The following is a 17,790-nucleotide window of genomic DNA, read 5'->3' as shown; positions in this document are numbered from 1 at the left end:
TGAATCTATGTGTTATCTCTGTTTTTTCCCATTTCCTTTATTCTTTGAGAAAAATTTGAATGTTTATTGTGTCACCTGTAATAGTAGCTATCCCTTCCAACTTTATTTCATTTTTCCTAGTTCTTCCTTAATGTCTTTTTCAGAATGCTGAAAAAAATACAGTATTTGCTGACATGTTAATGGAGATGACTAATGTAAAATGACAAGTTGCTGCCTTCTAGTGTGGTTTTTAAACAACTGTGACTCTACCTAAAATTACTATTATCCAGCTATTGACTTTTTAATATGGGCTTTTTAATATGGGCTCTACTGGTATTTTAGTTTCCACAATTTTTTGCTGTGTGGGACTGCCTTGCATATTGCAGTTCATTTACCATCCCTTGACACTACTCTCTAAATGCAAATAGCACTCCCTATACCTATTTCCAAATGCCCCCAGTATACAAGACCTTCCCTGATTGAGAACTGTCCAGCCTATATTTTACCTTCTTTCCAGAGTATATCAGAGGAGTCTTTACTCACTACTTTTCTGAAATCCAGTCTCTTTGTGTTGAACTAAGATCATTCCTTGTGTAAGAACTAAGACCATTGCCTCCACATAATTTAACTATTGGGACTAGCAACTGAGACCATCTGTGTCAATATGATTTAACTGTTTGTTCAGGAGATTTTTATCCAGAAAGATCAACTGGCAAATCAGTAAATAATTTCCTTTTTTTGCTTGAATAGATTTTTACAGACTAAAGTACATATCTGAGTGAATGATTTGCACAACAGTTCATTTACCTAGACACACAACTTGCTTATTAGAGCAATAGTTTGATTATCAAGATTTACTTTAAGATCTTCAACCTGCTGTTGCAACAATTTTATATGATATGTCACAAACTTTTCCCAACCCCAATTAATTTCCTCAAATTACTTTAGCTCAGACTCCAAAGACCAAAACCTTCCCGAATTTCTCCCCTTTAAGACATTATTGAAACTATTAAGGTGGTGATCTCCCTTGCTTCAGTAAGCTTAATGAACTCAGTTAGGTTAACAGGTTTCTTTGGTCATCTTGTGAGGGAGCTGCCAATGTTTATTCACAAAGACTTTAAAATATTCCTAGTGGTGGACTTTTGATATCTTGACCTATGAATCCTATGAAGATGCTGAATACTTGCTCCAAGCTTGTTAATGATTGATACATACTTTTGCCATTATTCAGGAGGAGAAGAAAAGAAATGGAAAAAGAGAGAAAAGAAGAGGTATTGATGAAGATGATTGAAAGGAAATGATCAAGAATAGGAGGAGTAGGTAGATGGAGAAGAAAATGAAGACAAAATAAATAAGAAAAGGAGAGGAAAAACACTATGGGAAGTATGTAACAACAAAGAGGAATGAGGAAAAAGAAAAAATATGACTAAATACCTTTTCCCTCCTTGTTCTTTTCATCATGGAAATAGGTTGTGACTCTTTATTGTTCCCAGGCAGCATGACTTCAGCTACAAATATAGACAAAAAGAAGAAAGATAATGAGAATAATCAGGGTATAGGGGGCAAATACAAGGACATGACTGGTCGCTTCACTCATTTTGCAGATAAGGCATACTCCTTCTATGCAGAGATAACTCTTCCCACCCAATAGTCTACTTGTTGTTGTTTTTATTCTTCTTTATTGTAAAATATACATAACATAAAACTAACCATCTTAACCATCTTTAAGTGTACAGTTCAGTGCCGTTAAATACATTCACATTGTTGTGCAACCGTCACTACCATCCATCCCCAGAACATTTTTCATCTTCCCAAACTGAAACTCTATACACATTCAACAATAACTCCCCATTTTTCCCTCCCCCCCAGCCCCTGGAATCCACCATTCTACTTTGTGTCTCTGTGAATTTGACCACTCCAGCTACCTCAGAGAAACAGAGTCATACAACGTTTGTCCTTTTGTGTTTGGCTTACTTGACTTAGTATAGTGTCTTCAGGGTGCATCCACGTTATAGCAGGTGCCAAAACTTCATTCTTTCTTAAGGCTGAATAATAGTACAGTGTATGTATATTCCACATTTTGTTTACCCACTGATGGACAGTCAGTGGATACTTGGCTGTTTCTACTTTTTGGTTCTTATGAATAACGCTGCTATGAACATTTGTGCACCAATATCTGTTTGAGTCTCTGACTTCAATTCTTTTGGTTATATACCCAGAAAAGCAATTGCTGGTTCATGTGGTAATTTTTGTTTTCCACAATGGTTTTTTACATTCCCAATGTGCAAGGGTTCCAATTTCTCTACATCCCCATCAACATTTGTAATTTCCTTTTTATTATTTTTTTATAATAGTCTTTCTAATGGGTGTGAAGTGGTTTTGATTTGAATTTTCCTAATAATTAGTGATGTTGAGCATCTTTTCATGTGCTTATTAGCTATCTCTATATCTTCTTTGGAGAAATGTCTATTCAAGTCCTTTGTCCATTCATACCCAATAATCTATTGAACAACGCTCAGGGCTAGACCAGATTGGGACCCCCAGAATGTGACACAATGAGTTGTAATTAATATGTACTAATCTATTCTACAATTAATTGAGGTTCATTCTTTTTGACTTTTCCTAGCCCACTTATGTAATATTATAGTTTTTGTTTCATTATAACTAATATATATCTATTTAGGTCCACACTACTGGGATCTATCCATTATCATTTTAGAAAATTGAGATATTTACCTCTTTCTACTTCTTTTACACATTCCCCTATAATAGAGATATCTTAAAAATTATTACTAGTTATTTTTAAGTAACATTTTCAAGTGTCTTAAACTCTAAAAGTGTAATCCGCCTAATGATGCCTAATTTGGAAGCTTCTAACAAGTAAATCTATGCAGGTGAGTACTGTGTGGCCCAACAGGTTTTGTTAGGAAGTCTAAATGGTGTGAATAGGTATAGATAACTTGGAAAATAAAACTTTTCTAAAGAACAGTTTAGACTTTTCAATAATGTTCTATAATGCAGCATAATATTCCACTTCTGGGCCTTTTATTTTTCTGGACACAGGACAGTCAGACATTCTTTCTTTGTTGGCTTACATATACATGTTCTCACATTCTTCCTAAGTCACTGTATTGTAGAGTACCCTATTCCTTCTTACGGAACCTAGGGTGAATTCTTGTACTACGTGTGGAAAACACTGTGGTTCTTTTCATTTAAAATCTTTTATTTGCTGAATATGGAGCATAAGATAGAAGTGAAGAAGTTAGTCTCAGTGGAAAATCAGTTTGTTAACCTAAGCAAACTACTTCATAAGAAGTGGAAGCCACAACTTCCCCCATTGCATGAATTTTATGCTAAATGAGCCATTATAAAGCAACCAAGAGTGACTTAAACTGTAGGCTTGGGCTGCATTATTGACACGAGGAGCTCTTCTAAGAATGGAAAGCCAGTAACCAGATGGAAGTGAGCTGGAAACAGTTTATGTGGATTTGAGAGTACAGCCAAGACAAGGTGCAAGCATAAGGTGAGGAAGGAGTGAATGGCTGTGTAAATCCAGTATCATAAAACTCAGGGACACTGGCTAAACTCAAATCTAAGCTAGGTAGACATCAGTTCCAAAAAATTCTGTTCTAAACAGGGCAGGCATTATGTGTGACCTTATGAATTTGAGAACAACTGAGGGGACATTTTTGAGAAGGATGGGTAATGACCGCAAACGAAGGTCAGAGACTCAGTATTCCCAGCCTATCAGAGGGAGTTTAGTCTGTAGTTAGTCAAGCAGAGATACTGCACAGCATTGGTGTAGGTCAAAAAGTTTCAGCACGATGCTCTCACAGGCATCTGGGGTTTTGAACACCTCCAGAAACTCATTCATCAGGCATTGATGGCAGCTGTGAACTATTTCCATATTCCGCTTGCTAGGAAGGAAATTATTAATACATTTTTGACTAGTGTCCATACTAGTTGGGGTTTAGCCTGCAGGGGTGCATAAATCATTCCCCAGATGGGGTTAAATAAGCCATAACTTAATGCTGAGATATGTGGGTGATATGGGATAGAGGTTGGAGAGTGGTAAAGAGTAGCCAGCTTCCCTCTATGGGTATTCTGATGGAGAGACCATCATTCCTTCCTCATAGTTTATATTTCTAGGCCTAAGAGGAACCTGTTAACAACAATCAAATATTTTTTGTCATGATTGCTACCTTGTTATAAACCAGATTATGATCAGTGCCTTCTTTTATGGTGTTTAATTAAATTATTCCATCGACTATGAGAACTACATATTACCAGTTTTCATAGACCAATAAATAATGAGGTACAGAGTGGTAAAAACCTTTCATTTGTCTGACTCCAGCTTCTGTGTTTCTCTTCTACATATCTTACTTTGGAGACATTCTTTTTATATCTCCCATATCACACAAAGCATCTGTATAAATTGACTTCAGAAATAACCCTTGGTAACATAGATTAATCTAAGGTGATTAGGCAAATTAAGCACAAACCAAGGTCCTATCTTCTTATGTATTGATACCTTGAGGAAAGATAATTTCTGAGACTACTTCCATAAACCTGGCCAATGATAGTAGTATATATCATTGCAAAACATGATAGCATGATGTGATTGTATGATTCCATGTAGATCAGAAAACAGTTATATGAAGTAATTTGTATTTTTATAAGTGCCATCCTCCTAGATGAAACAACAGCAGCAGTCATATTTTCTTAAATCATTATAGCTGCTTGTGCTGTAGTGTTTTTCATAACTTACAATAGGTCTTAATCCAGCACTAACACTTAGCAGACCATAGCAATATCTCTTCTGTGCTCTGTTTAATGCAAATAGATAACTAGTGCCAAGGCAGGCCCGGTTGCTATTGTTCAGCAGTGTTTGCTCTGCAGCAGTTTTCTGAGCTCTGCAAACACATCTTCCATCTGGCAGCTGGATATGTTTTAAATTTTTCTCTGTATAAAGCCTTAGGCAATGCCATTTCATATATTTTGCTATTCAGGCCAAGTGAATAGCCTATCAGGATCTTCTGAAGAAGCCCTAGTGATCAGTATAGTTGATGAACTACAGAAGAATTATATGCATGTATTTGAATATTCTTCACGCATTAAAAGAATCTTTGAAAAAATTCTTAAATGCAAACTGTATGCTTGTTCAAAAAATTATTTTTTATTCTTCTCCTTGTTAATGGTGCATAGTCATCCACTGCCTTTCCCAGTCTTATAGTTAAGGTATCACTTGTTACCTTGCGTCTCTAAACTCAACTATAATCTGAGGTCAAGTTGGTTAAGTTAACCACCTCTACTTCACCATTTACCCAGTCCTGGAATTTATGTTGATTCTTGCAGGTTCAGTATGCAGTGTGCCATGGATGAAAATTCCAGTTTATCTGAGCTGTCAGTGTTGCAGTATCTCCCATTCTTGGTCTCACATACCACATTGACTCATTTCACAGATGGACTCCTGCTTTGGATTTCCCCTCTACATGAAAACAGGTCTATTTGTTTTTGATATTTATACCTGCCTATCTCATTCCAGATGACTTCCCCAGAAAAAAAGCCCTGTGTGCCTATCTACTATAAGTGATTCAAATAGCTTTTTTTTTTTTTTTTTTTTTTGACAGATAGGGCTTTAAAAAGAACTGGTTTAGTTTACTAAGAATAACACAGACTTGGATGTCAAAGCCTTGGCCTTTGACCCAGTTCTATCTCTAATTAATGATTTTCTTTTTAAGCAACCACCAAACTAACCCTAGATCTCAGTTTTCACATCTGTAAAATGAGGATAGTGGGCCTTCAGTGTCTGTTTGGAAGAGGCAGAAAAGTTTATCTACTCAGACACTTACCACCCAAGAATGAAAAAAACAGTCCTCCAGTATCTGAGAAGATATTTCTCCTTAACTCTTTTACCCAGATTCATAGAGGAAATGCATCATACAGTGAAAAAACCCACAGTGTTCTCCACAGGTAGTACAAGAATTCACCCTGGGTTCCTTAAGAAGGAATAGGGTACTCTACAATACAATGGCTTAGGAAGAATGTGGTCTAATTCACTGCTCAGAATCTATTAGGTAATCAAAAAATATTTAGTGTATTAAATAAAGAAAATGACGTGCTGCTTTATGGGTCATCATAACCTTTGCTGGCTCTTAATCTTTATTCTCTAGATTAATTAATTATTCCTTGTTATTTAATTTTCTTGAAGTTTAAACACTTTTCTCAAAAATTAGCCTTTTTTTTTTCAGTAATTTCCTACTATCAAGATGCTTCCATTTTCTTCAATATCCTTTCTTTTCTTTGAGTGTCAAAGTAATCCTGTTTCTAACTTAACAAAAGAGAAAATGATTATTTATAAGGACTTTCACCCCGACAGCCCTGAAAAAGAAGTCTTATAATTTCTAGTCATCTGTTTCTTAAAGTCTAAAAACATTAGTCTTCAATTCAATACTCCCATCTTCTTAACTGGCATCTGTCTCTTTCATTAGCTTAGATGCTTTTTGTTTATCTGTTTGGACCAGTTTACTTCCCTAATCTATGAAAGGAGAAATTTTATTTGCTTCAGTGGTTTTTATCCCAACAGAGAGTTGAAAGCTTATTTTCTGTAGGGTGATGTTAGCAGTGATTTCTGAAATTTTCATTCACATATACCAGATTGGCTTGTGTCTACAAAGCTCATCTCAAAAAATAAATATTACAAATATGTTGAGCTAATTTAAAATTATATATCTATTTCCATATACACCTATATGTATATTCTAACATATGTACATTAAATATTATATGTTGGTACAAACTTTCCATACAAAAAAATTGTACATTTGAATCAAAAATCTTAAAAAATGAAAAATATAACTCCTCTCATTAATTATCCTAAGGGCATCATCTGATAGAGTTAAAGATAAGGTTTTATTCACAAAGATGGTCATTGCAACATTATTTCTAGAGATTAAAATATTCAAAAACCTTAAATATCCATCATTAAGAAGTTTAAGTGATTTTAAAATGTTTAGAAGACTCTTAATTAACATTAAAAATGTATACATGAAAATATTTAGTGAAAAGCAGAAGTTTTGAAGAAACTGCTTTGAAATATTGTCAATGATTATATTTGGGAGAGAAAGCTCTTTTAATTAGTTTTTTATTTAACAATGTTGTCTAAGACTTGTTTTTGTGTCTCTGTAAAATAGAAATAATAAATGTAGCTTTCTGATACAGTTTTTTTCCCCAAGACTTAGTGAGATAATGGACACAAATTGCTCATCACAGTGACTTATGCATAGTAAGTGTGTCATTAGAAATAGCTATTGGGGTGAGATTAATAATGTGGAGCTTTACAATGGGATCAAAATTAAGTTGTTATTAACTTAAAATAGACTGTTATAGATATAAGTTGTTATATGTGAGCCTCATGGTAACCACAAAGCAAAACCTATATTATATAAACAAAAGAAAGGAGAAAGAAATATAAGCATACAACTAAAAAAAGTTATAAAATCACAAAGGAAGAGAGCAAGAGAAGAAAGGAACAGAGAACTACAAAAACAGCCAAAAAACACTTAACAAAACAGAAATAAGTATATGCCTATCAATAATTACTTTAAATGTAAATGGACTAAATTCTCCCATCAAAAGACATAGTGTCCATGAATAGATTAAACAAAAAACAAGACTCATCTATATACTGCCTACAAGAAACTCACTTTAGATGTAAGGACACAAGCAGACTGAAAGTGAAGGGATGGCAAAAGATATTCCATGGAAATAGAAACTAAAAGAAAGCTGGAGTAGCTACATTTATATCAGACAAAATAGACTTTAAAACAAAGACTGTAACAAGAGATAAAGAAAGGTGTTACATAATGATAAAGGAGTCAATCCAACAAGAGGATATAACATTAGTAAAAATGTATGCAGCCAACATAGGAGTACCTGCATATATAAAGCAAATATTAACAGCAATATGATAACAGTAGAAGACTTTAATACCCCACTTAAAATAGATCATCCAGACAGAAATTCAATAAGAAAACATTTCCCTTAAATGACACATAAAACCTGAACACACAAAAATCTATGGGATATAACAAGAGCAGTTCTTAGAGGGAAATTCACATTTTAAAGCCTACCTCAAGAAACAAGAAAAGTCTTAAACAACCTTATTTTACACCAGAAGGAATTAGAAAAAGAAGAACAAATGAAGCTCAAAGTTAGTAGAAAGAAGGAAATAATAAATATTAGAGCAGAAATAAATGAAATAGAGACTAAAAAGAGAATAGAAGATCAGTGAAACTAAGATCTGGTTCTTTGAAAAAATAAACATAATTGACAAACCTTTAGCTAGATTCACCAAATAAAAGAGCAAGAGAGAGAGAACTCAAATAAATAAAATCAGAAATGAAAGAGGAGGTATTAGAACTGATACCACAGAAATACAAAAGATTATGAGACTACTATGAACAATTATATGAGAACAAATTGGAAACTCAGGAGAATGAATAAATTCCTAGAAAGATACAACTTACCAAGACTGGATCATAATGAAATAGAAAATCTGAATAGACCAATTACTATTAAGGAGACTGAATGGGTAGTCCCAAACCTCCCAAAAAACAAAAGTCCAGGATCAGATGGCTTTGCTGATGAATTCTACCAAACATTTAAAGAAGAATTAATACCAATCATTTTCAAACTCTTCCAAACAATAGAAGAGGATGGAACTCTTTCAAACTCATTTTATGAGTCCAGTATCATCCTGTTACCAAAAGAGACAAGGCCACCACAAGAACAGAAAATTAAATGACACTGTCCCTGATAAACATAGATGCAAAAATCCTCAACAAAATATTAGCACACTGAATTCAATAATACATTAAAAAGATCATACACCATGATCAAGTGGGATTAATCCAGGGATGCCAAAATTGTTCAACATTCATAAATTAGTCAATGAGATACACTGCATTAACAAAATGAAGGATAAAAATCATATCATTGTCTCAGTCAATGCAGAAAAAGCATTTGACAAATTCAACACTTATTTATGATGAAAACTGTCAACAAAGTGAGCATAGAGGTAATATTTTTCAATGTAATAAAGAACATATTTGACAAGCCCACAGCCAACGTTAAACTCAGTGTGAAAACCTGAAAGCCCTTCCTCTCCAGTAAGATCATAAACAGGACAAGGATGGCCACTCTCTTCACTTCTTTTCAATATAGTATTGAAAGTCCTAGCCAGAGCAATTAGGCAAGAAATTGAAATAAAATGCATCCAAATAAGAAAGAAAGAAGTAAAATTGAAAATATTTGCAGATGACATGATAGGAAAGCCCTAAAGACTCCATCAAAAAACTGTTAGAACTAAAAATTAAGTAAAGTTGCAAGATACAAAATCAATATGCAAAAACATGTTGAATTTCTATATACTAATGGTAAATTATTTTTAAAATAATTTTTTAAAATAACATTTACAATTGCTTCAAAAATAATAAAATATCTAGGAATACATTTAACCAAGGAGGTTAAAGGAAGGTATATTGAAAACTACAAGACATTAATGAAAGAAATTGAAGAAGGCACAAATAAATAGACTGATATTCCATCCTTATGGATTGGAAGAATGAATATTATTAAAATGTCCATACTACCCAAAGCACTCTACAGGTTCAATGCAATCCTTATCAAAATTCCAATAGCATTTCTCACATAAATAGAACAAACAATCCTAAAATTTGTATGGAACCATATAAGACCCAAATAGCCAAAGCAATCTTGAGAGAGAAAAAAAAAAAGCTGGAGGTATCACACTCCTGATTTCAAACCATATTACAAAGCTATAGTAATTAAAACAGTATGGTATTGACATAAAAACAGACACATAGATCAATGGGATGGAATAGAAAGCCCAGAAATAAATCCATGCATAGATGGTCAATTAATTCTTGACAAAGGAGCCAAGAATATACAATGGGAAAAGGACAGTCTCTTCAATAAATGGTGTTGGGAAAATGGGATAGCCATATGCAAAGGAATGGAACTAGACCACTATCTTACCCCATATACAGAAATTAACTCAAAACTGTTTAAAGATTTCAATGTTAATATAAGAAACCATAAAATCCTGGAAGAAAATATAGGTAGTAAGCTCCTTGACATTGAGCTTGATGATGAACTTTTTTGATCTGACCCCAAAACACAAGCACAAAAATCAAAAATAATTAAGTGGAATCACAAAGTTGTAAGAAGTTTCTGCACAGCAAAGGAAACCATCAGGACTTCCCTGGTGGTGCAGTGGTTGAGAGTTCGCCTGCCAATGCAGGGGACACAGGTTTGTGCTCTGGTCCAGGAAGATCCCACATACCACAGAGCAGCTGGGCCCATGAGCCATGGCCACTGAGCCTGCACATCCAGAGCCTATGCTCCACAATGGGAGAGGCCACAACAGTGAGAGGCCCGCGTACCTCAAAAAAAAAAAAAAAAAAAAAAAGGAAACCATCATAAAAATGAAAAAGTAACCTACTGAATGGGAGAAAATATTTGCAAATCATGTATCTGGTAAGGAGCTATGTCCAAAATACATAAAGGACTCAGACAACTCAATAGCAAAAAACCCCTAAACGTTCCAATTTTAAAATGGGCAGATCTGAATAGACATTTTTCCAAAGAAGACATATAGATGGCCAACAGGTACATGAAAAGATGCTCTCCATTATTAATCATCAGGGAAATGCAAATCAAAATCACAATGAGATATCATCTCACTCCTGTCAGAATGGCTACTATCAAAAAGACAAGAAATAACAAGTCTTTGTGATAATGTGAAGGAAAGGGAACCCTTGTGTACTGTTGGTGAGAATGCAAACTGGTGCAAACACTATGGAAAACAGCATGGAGGTTACTCAAAAGATTAAGAATAGAACTACCATATGATTCAGTAACTCCTCTTCTGGGTATTTATCCAAAGAAAACAAAAACACTAACTTGAAATGATATATGCACCCCCCTGTTCATTGCAGCATTATTTACAATAGCCAAGATATGGACACAACCTATACGTCTGTCAATGGATGAATGGGTATAGAAAATGTGATGTATATATATACAATGGAATATTATTCAGCCATATAATAGTATGTAATCTTGCCATTTGTGACGACTTGGATGGAGCTTAGCCTTATGCTAAATGAAATACACCAGACAGAAAGACAAATATTCAATGATCTCTCTTGTTATGTGGGAAAGAAAGAAATATATAAATAACCAAGCTTATAGATAACAGAGAACTGATTGGTGGTTATCATAGGCAGGGGGTGGGTGTATGTGAAAAATGGGTAAACTCCTTTAATATTTATTTTTGTTTAAGTAATTTGAAAATAAAAAACAAAGAAAAATATAGCTGTTATTATTAGATAGACTAATTATTTCTTTAATTTTTTAAAAATATCTATCATTGCCTAAAAACAAATGATGTGCTTGGTGTTGTGCTAACTCCTCATCCTTCCAGCATTATTTTCCAAAGTCAGAAACTTATTCAGATAACTAGTTCAAAGTCATTCTAGTTTTGAGACTAGAGTCAGATTTAAATGCAAGCCTCTCTACTTGCAAAGTCCATGCCCTTAACTGCTCTAGAAGATTACCTCTATAGGCATCACATACATAATTGGAAAAAACAACATAAATTTTTTTTAATAAAGGAAAAATAAAAGAATTGCAATTTCTATGTGTACTACTTTCCATGATTCCAGTGGTACAGATAACTCTGTTTTTGTTTTCAAAACTAAAATTCCTTGAAGTCATTCCAATGTGTACAATATTTTCCATAAATCATCACAGGAAGATGAATACCTACTACTTCTCTCCAAATCTTTATACTGTTACATAAAGAGATTTTTCTATATATCCAAAATTTTATGTCCTATGATGCACTCATAATAATTTTCTGATTTTATAATAACCTATACTCACTATGTATGTAGTAGCCTTTAAGATTTAGTGAGACATAATTTGGACTAAAGAAAGAGTAGATCTACATGGATAAGTGAAAAGTTTTATATTTGTTATATTGCTAAAGGAAATATGGTTTTATTTCTTTCAAGTACACTTACTTATTTGAAACGTATAGGTACTTAGAAGACTGTATTAATCTGAGAATAAGAAATTTTTTAAATTACCGTTTCAATCATACACATGAGCAGATGCTTCTAAAGTGATTCTAAAGTTATTATATTTCTTCAATACAATTTTAAAATTAGTTTAAATAGAAATATTTCTCATATTTTTATATCTTTGATAATATGAAGTTAAAATATATAAACTTTTGAAAGCATATTTTGTGCCTTGAAAATAAAGTCTCATTTAATCTCAATGACTTTATTAGGTATTATTACATCTATTTTCCATTAAGGAAACTGATGTTCAGCCAAGGAAATTGGTACATCTTTCTATGACTTGATTTTTTTTTAAAAATAGTATTTAACTTTATATTTGTGAATTTATCCATGTTGAGATATAGTTTAGGTAGATTCATTTTAAATGCTATATCCTATTCTATTTTATAAATATACCACAATTTTTTTCTTCTGTCTGTGGATTTGTTTCTGTGTTTTGTTATAATAAATAATGTTCCCAATGCATGCCTTCTTGTTAAATGTGGAGGAATTTCTCAAGGGAATAATACCTACAATTAAAATTTCATTTAATATGCATACTTTCAACTTTACTAGGTAATGCCAAAGGGTTTTCCAAAGTGGTTTACAATATAAAGTCCAGCTAGTAGTGTGTAAGTCTCTCCACAGCATCAAAACTTTACTTCTTGGTATAGTCAAACTTTTTACTTTTTACCAATGAAATAAAAAATATAATGATATTTTACTGTGCTTTTGATTTGTGATTGTGTATTTAGCAATAATCATACACATTTGCATATGTCTATTTGCTTCATTTGTAAAATATGTATTTTTTTACATCCTTGATCCTACCTCCTCTTTTTCAAATAGCTTATTTGATGTTTTCCTTTTGATATATTTTCTTATATGGGAAACAAAATCTAACAAAAATTGGCTTGCAAAACAATAACTAATTTATGCAGTTTCAAAAAAAGATTAAACTTAAATATTGGCCATAAAAAGAATAGAAAAGTGATGATAAGGTTATGGTTTTTAATATCCTCATATATATATTGGCCACAATTCTGTCAGTAATAATAGTTGTAATTATTGGCCACTACTTTGAGATTTGCCTTTTTAAAATTTCCTCTGTTGTATTATTTTATGAATAGGAAGTTTTAAATTTGTTACTGCAGTCAAATTTTATTTATTAATTGTTTATACTTACTGAGCTTTTATAATTCTTCCCTATACTAGTCATAAACATCTCTCCTATACTTTTGTCACAAGTTTTAAAAATATTGTCCTTGAATCTGGCATGAAGCAATAATTCTGTTTCATTTTTTCACATTTTAATTACCAAATTATAACAACATATTGAATACTGCATATTTTTACTACTGATTTGCAGTGCCAGATACATTAGACACCGTATTTTTCTTATGTGCGTGAGTGTGTTTCTGGTCTCTTCTATTGGTAGCTGTTTATTCTCCCTGTGCCTATGCAATATTGTCTTACTGACTACAGTCTAATAAGTCTTGATATCTGATAGCATAAATTTCACACATTGTTCTTCTTCTTTAGGAGAGTCTTGGTGCTCTTGAATATACTTTTTAGGTTGCTTTGGCCAAGTATAGATACATAATATTTCTATCAATATTCATTAAATAGACTTACTGCTCTCAGTGCCTCCTTTATTAAAAAACCTGTCCACATATATGTTAGTCAGTCTTTGGACTCTAGTTTTTTTCTTATTAGTCTATTGTCTATACTTACCTTTATTGCTATCTTTTACAGCAAGTTTTTCCATTTGATTTTTCTTTCTAAAGAGTGTTGCCTTAGAGTTCAGCAGAAGTGGATTGGGAAACTGGTATAGGAGTAAGGAAACAGAACAAGAAAAAAATGGGGAAGGAGAGGTGCATAGAGGATAGCTTTAGTCTGAAAACACAGGGTAAAACTCTGATTAAAATTTATTCTTCAGAATTTTGGGGACCCAGGGCAAAGAACAAGGTCACATTATGACTGAGCCCTAGGTACTTTTACCATCATAAACTACTTTTAAAAATTGTTAAAATTTATTAAAATTAAAAATTGTTTAAATTTATATTTTTATGGTTACATTAGTAGAAAGATGAATACAGTCCAGGCCAGATTTATTATTACATATTCATATAATTATATTAATGTTATTCTTCTGATTTTAAAATAAAATTAAAACATTTTTGCAGACCCCTAAAATTATTGTTGGCCCTTGGCACTGTGCCTACTGTGTCTTATGGATGTCAGCATTGGCAAAGAAGCTGGTCTTTCATGCTACTACATTTTTGACACTGCTTAATGGCTGCCCTGACTCCCTTGTTCTATGGGTACTGGGACAAGGAACGTCTTCTAAGAATTGCAGTTGCTGGCTAGTGGAAATGAAAGTGAACTTGAGGAACCAAGGGATTCACAAAAATAGAAAAAAGGATCCTAAGGGATTCCAACATTATCCATTAAATATTCTTAACTATTTTGGGCTCTTTATATTTCCATATAAAATTAGAATCAGCTTGTTATGTCTCATAAATTCCTGTGGGTGTTTTAATTGGAAGTGTCTTAATTCTATAGACCAATTTGGAGAGGAGACATCTTTAAAATACTAAATCTCCTATGAAAATATTATCTCTATATTTATTTATCCTTCACAATAAAGTTTTATAATTTTTTCAAAGATTTTATGCACCTTTTTATCAGATATATTCCCAAGTATTCAATATTTTTGATTCTATTGTAAATAAGCCATATTTAAAATTGTTATCTTATGTTTGTTGCTGGTATATAGAAATACAATTGTTTTTTCATGCTGATTTTGATCCACAAACTTCTACGTAGTATTATTAATTTGAATAATTCCTTAGTAGATTCTTTTATATTTTCTTTCTATAAATTCTATCATCTGAAAATGACAGTTTTGTTTACTCCCTTCCAAGTTTTTATATCTTTTATTTATTTTTCTTTGCTTATTATACTGGCAAGAACCTCCAGAATAATATTAAATAGAATCAGTAAAAGAAAATATTTTTATCTCCAAAATTTAAAGGAAAATTTCTATTATATTACTGTTAAATATAATGTTTAATCTAGGTTTTCCAAATACCTGTTATCACATTGAGATAATCCATTCTCTTCAGTTTTAATTTCCAAGTTTACATTTCCCCATGAATTATGTTGTTTACTTACTGTCATATAATTTTCAACTTGGTTATGCTAATGATCTACTATTAATTTTTACATTACTGAATCCAATGTGCTAATATTTTGTTTAAATGTTTTGTATTGGTATTTATAAGTGAGGTAGCCTTGTAATTTTCTTTTCTCTCATCGTTTTTGTCAGATTTGGGTATTAGAGGTCATGCTAAATATATTAAATGTTTTAGGGAGTAACACTCTGGAATTTTCTATCACCTGGACTATATCATATCTGACTGAAATAATTTCTTGAATGTTTGATAGGCCTGACCAGTGAAGCCATCTAGGCTTGAGGTTTTCTCTGTGGAAAAGTGATTATTTTTTCATTACTTTCAGTGGCAGTGTAACTATTAAAGTTTTTAATTTCCTCCTGAATTAGTTTTAGTAATGTGTGTCTCAAGGAAGTTGCCTATCTCATCAATTTTAAAGCTTATTGGATAAAGTTGTTCATAGCATTATCATACTAGTTTCAGTAATTTAATGATTAATGTCCATACTACTCAAAACAGTTTACAGACTGAATGCAATCCCTATCAAAATTCCAGTGGAATTTTTCACAGAAATAGAAAAAACAATCCTAAAATTCATGTGGAAACAGTAAAGACTCTGAATAGCCAAAGCACTCTTGAACAAAAAGAACAAAGCTTGAGACATCACACTACCTAATTTCAAAATGTACTACAAAGCTATTGTAATAAAAACAGCATAGTACTGATATAAAAATAGACATATAGGTCAATGGAACACACCACTGATGCCAGAAATAAATCCCTGCCTTTATGTTCAATTAATCTTTGACAATGATACCAAGAACATACAGTGGGGAAAGGACAGTCTCTTCAATAAATGATGTTGAGGGACTTCCCTGGTGATACAGTGGTTAAGAATCTACCTGCCAATGCAGAGGACACAGGTTCAATCCCTGGTCCAGGAAGATCTCACATGCCATGGAGCAACTAAGCCCATCCGCCATGACTACTGAGCCTGTGCTCTAGAGCCTGTGAGCCACAACTGTTGAGCCTGCATGCCACAACTACTGAAGCCCATGTGCCCTAGAGCCTGTGAGCCACGACTACTGACCCCTCACATTGCAACTACTGAAGCCTGCATGGTCTAGGGCCTGTGTGCCACAACTACTGAGCCCGCTTGCTGCAACTACTGAAGCCTGCATGCCTAAAGCCTGTGCTCCACAACAAGAGAAGCCACTGCAATGAGAAGCCCACACACTGCAATGAAGAGTAGCCCCTGTTCACCAAGAGAGGAAGCCTGTGTGCAGCAATGAGGAGCCAATGCAGCCAAGAAAAATAAATAAATAAAATTTTAAAAAATAAATAAATGATGCCGAGGAAGGGTTCAAAAACATATTTGATGAAATAATGGCTGAAAAGCCCCCTAACCTGGGGAAACAGATATTTAGGCCCAGGAAGCACAGAGAGTCACAAATAAGATGCCAAAGAGATCTACACCAAGACATATCATAATTAAAATGGTAAAAGTTAAAGAGAGAATTGTGAAGGCACCAAAAACAAACCAAAATACAAAACAAAAAACAAAGAGTCACATACAAGGGAGCCCCCACCTCCACAAGGCTATCAGCTGATTTTTCAGCAGAAACTTTTCAGGCTATAAGGAGATGGCATGATATATTTAAAGTGCAGAAAAAAAAACTCTACAACCAAGGATACTCTACCTGGCAAGGTTATCATTTAGAATTTAAGGAGAAATAAAGAATATCTGAGACAAACAAAAAGTTTAAAAGTTCATCACTACTAAACCAGTTTTACAAGAAATGTTAAAGAGTCTTCTTTAAGTGAAAAAGAAAAGGTTATAACAAGGAATAAGAAAATATATGAAGGAAAAAATCTCACTAATTAAAGGCAAATATATGTTAAATGCAGTAGATTGACTACTTTAAAGAGCTAGTAGGAAAGTTAAAAGACAAAAATCATAAAATCAAGTATAACTACAATAAACAGTTAAAGGATACATGTAAAGATGCAAAATAAGACATCATAAACATAAAATGTGGAGAGAGGAGTAAAAAGTGAAGAGCTTTTAGAATGTGTTTGAACTTAAAAATGACTATCAGCTTAAAAGTAATATATATGTGTATATATAGATATAGATATAGATATCTACACACACACACACACACACACACACACACACACACATATATATAAAATCTAGCCCATAGTAGCCAAAACCCAAAATCCTACAATATATACTAAAAAAGAAAAAAGCAAAAAACCTGAACATAATACTAAAGAAAATCACCAAAATACCAGGAAAGAGACTAAAAGAAGAAGAAAGTCACAGAGAACAATAAAAACAACCAGAAAACCAGTAACAAAATGGCAATAAGTACATACCTATCAATAATCATTTTAATTGGAGATGGACTAAATGCCCAATCAAAAGATATAGGATAGTTGAATGAATGAAAACAATAAGACCCATCTATATGCTGCCT

At 33.0% G+C, this 17,790-nt stretch overlaps 1 protein-coding gene across 2 annotated transcripts in view; it reads right to left on the bottom strand.

The window, feature by feature from the left end:
• The window catches only part of SMC2 (structural maintenance of chromosomes 2), a 624,541-nt gene that overhangs the window by 166,285 nt on the left and 440,466 nt on the right, over window positions 1–17,790 (bottom strand). For both annotated transcript variants that reach the window (XM_067041100.1, XM_067041102.1), the window contains exon 4: window positions 1,414–1,487. The gene's annotated coding sequence lies outside the window, so the exon portion shown is untranslated. The remainder of the gene's footprint in view (window positions 1–1,413; window positions 1,488–17,790) is intronic.

This window comes from Kogia breviceps, chromosome 8 (genome assembly GCF_026419965.1).
Source record: "Kogia breviceps isolate mKogBre1 chromosome 8, mKogBre1 haplotype 1, whole genome shotgun sequence".
Lineage (NCBI taxonomy): Eukaryota > Metazoa > Chordata > Mammalia > Artiodactyla > Physeteridae > Kogia > Kogia breviceps.
Note: the sequence above shows the minus strand (reverse complement) of the source record. Positions and strands in the feature narration are given on the sequence as shown.